The sequence below is a fragment of the Styela clava genome, chromosome 15 (genome assembly GCF_964204865.1).
Source record: "Styela clava chromosome 15, kaStyClav1.hap1.2, whole genome shotgun sequence".
In the NCBI taxonomy this organism is placed as follows: Eukaryota; Metazoa; Chordata; class Ascidiacea; order Stolidobranchia; family Styelidae; genus Styela; species Styela clava.
Window position 1 is genome coordinate 3,515,001 of NC_135264.1, and position 2,500 is coordinate 3,517,500.

Here is a 2,500-nt window from a genome sequence, read left to right on the forward strand (position 1 = left end):
TCGGCGTCGAAAGAAGCCGAGCCGAAAAAAGTTAAAGTACAAACGTGCAAGCATACTAACCTAACCCTAGGTAAGGCATGTCAGAGCGAAAGACAGTAAACTCGAATGAGCCAAGAAAGAGCGGTGCGGGGCCGGTCGGAGCGCACCCTTTTCTCGGTGGCTGGCGGGCGAGAGAGTGCTGCGTCGCCGGCATCGGCGTCGAAAGAAGCCGAGCCGAAAAAAGTTAAAGTACAAACGTGCAAGCATACTAACCTAACCCTAGGTAAGGCATGTCAGAGCGAAAGACAGTAAACTCGAATGAGCCAAGAAAGAGCGGTGCGGGGCCGGTCGGAGCGCACCCTTTTCTCGGTGGCTGGCGGGCGAGAGAGTGCTGCGTCGCCGGCATCGGCGTCGAAAGAAGCCGAGCCGAAAAAAGTTAAAGTACAAACGTGCAAGCATACTAACCTAACCCTAGGTAAGGCATGTCAGAGCGAAAGACAGTAATTTCGAATGAGCCAAGAAAGAGCGGTGCGGGGCCGGTCGGAGCGCACCCTTTTCTCGGTGGCTGGCGGGCGAGAGAGTGCTGCGTCGCCGGCATCGGCGTCGAAAGAAGCCGAGCCGAAAAAAGTTAAAGTACAAACGTGCAAGCATACTAACCTAACCCTAGGTAAGGCATGTCAGAGCGAAAGACAGTAATTTCGAATGAGCCAAGAAAGAGCGGTGCGGGGCCGGTCGGAGCGCACCCTTTTCTCGGTGGCTGGCGGGCGAGAGAGTGCTGCGTCGCCGGCATCGGCGTCGAAAGAAGCCGGGCCGAAAAAAGTTAAAGTACAAACGTGCAAGCATACTAACCTAACCCTAGGTAAGGCATGTCAGAGCGAAAGACAGTAAACTCGAATGAGCCAAGAAAGAGCGGTGCGGGGCCGGTCGGAGCGCACCCTTTTCTCGGTGGCTGGCGGGCGAGAGAGTGCTGCGTCGCCGGCATCGGCGTCGAAAGAAGCCGAGCCGAAAAAAGTTAAAGTACAAACGTGCAAGCATACTAACCTAACCCTAGGTAAGGCATGTCAGAGCGAAAGACAGTAAACTCGAATGAGCCAAGAAAGAGCGGTGCGGGGCCGGTCGGAGCGCACCCTTTTCTCGGTGGCTGGCGGGCGAGAGAGTGCTGCGTCGCCGGCATCGGCGTCGAAAGAAGCCGAGCCAAAAAAAGTTAAAGTACAAACGTGCAAGCATACTAACCTAACCCTAGGTAAGGCATGTCAGAGCGAAAGACAGTAATTTCGAATGAGCCAAGAAAGAGCGGTGCGGGGCCGGTCGGAGCGCACCCTTTTCTCGGTGGCTGGCGGGCGAGAGAGTGCTGCGTCGCCGGCATCGGCGTCGAAAGAAGCCGAGCCAAAAAAAGTTAAAGTACAAACGCGATGCTAATGAGCGAGCCGTTGTCTCGACTAATATGTAGGGGGCGTTCGATCGAGCGTCTGGCTTGAGCGCTTGTCGGCCTAGCAGAACGGTCGCATTGTTATGCCCGGGTTTTAGGCACCGCTGCAGGCGGCCGGCAGAGCTCTTGTTTGTGCGAAACTGAATGGATCGAGCCCGAGAGAGGGCGAGCAAAGAAAAAACGCAAATCGCTCCGCCTGGCACTGCCGGCGAGAGCGTGGACGTCGCGGCCAGCGACTGTCGAAGCTGAGTACGGCCGCAGGCGATCGCCTCGGTCTTAAACGAATGCGACGAGCACGCGCCGGGCGGCCCAGCAAGGGCCGAGCGCAGCTGTCGCAGCTATCTGGTTGATCCTGCCAGTAGTGATATGCTTGTCTCAAAGATTAAGCCATGCAGGTGCAAGTACGAGTTCTCGTAAAGCGAAACTGCGAATGGCTCATTAAATCAGTCTTGGTTTATTTGGTCTCGTAAGCGAAGTGGATAACTGTGGTAATTCTAGAGCTAATACATGCATTAAGCGCCGACTTCGGGAGGCGCGCTTTTATCAGATCAAAACCGACCGGGTTCGTCCTGTGACGTTTGATGACTCTGGACAACCACGCGGATCGTACGGTCTCTGCACCGACGACGTATCATTCAAGTGTCTGCCCTATCAACTGTCGAAGGTACGCTACGTGCCTACCTTTGTGATAACGGGTAACGGGGAATCAGGGTTCGATTCCGGAGAGGGAGCCTGAGAAACGGCTACCACATCCAAGGAAGGCAGCAGGCGCGCAAATTACCCATTCCCGACACGGGGAGGTAGTGACGAAAAATAACAATACAGGACTCTAACGAGGCCCTGTAATTGGAATGAGTACATCCTAAAACTCTTAACGAGTATCCATTGGAGGGCAAGTCTGGTGCCAGCAGCCGCGGTAATTCCAGCTCCAACAGTGTATGCTAAAGTTGTTGCGGTTGAAAAGCTCGTAGTTGGATTTTGGGCTAGCGCCGCCGGTCCGTCGCAAGGCGTGTCACTGGTTGCGTTCGCCTCACCTTCGGTTCTCCGTCGGTGCTCTTGACTGAGTGTCGGCGGTGGCCGATAAGTTTACTT

The 2,500-nt window shown here is 55.2% G+C and overlaps 1 non-coding gene across 1 annotated transcript in view; it reads left to right on the forward strand.

Annotated features, from left to right (window-relative positions):
- Nucleotides 1–1,747: 1,747 nt before the first annotated feature.
- The window catches only part of LOC144413340 (small subunit ribosomal RNA), a 1,810-nt gene continuing 1,057 nt past the window's right edge, over nucleotides 1,748–2,500 (forward strand). The window contains exon 1 of the ribosomal RNA XR_013469374.1: nucleotides 1,748–2,500. This exon is cut by the window's right edge and continues 1,057 nt beyond it. This is a non-coding gene — a ribosomal RNA (small subunit ribosomal RNA).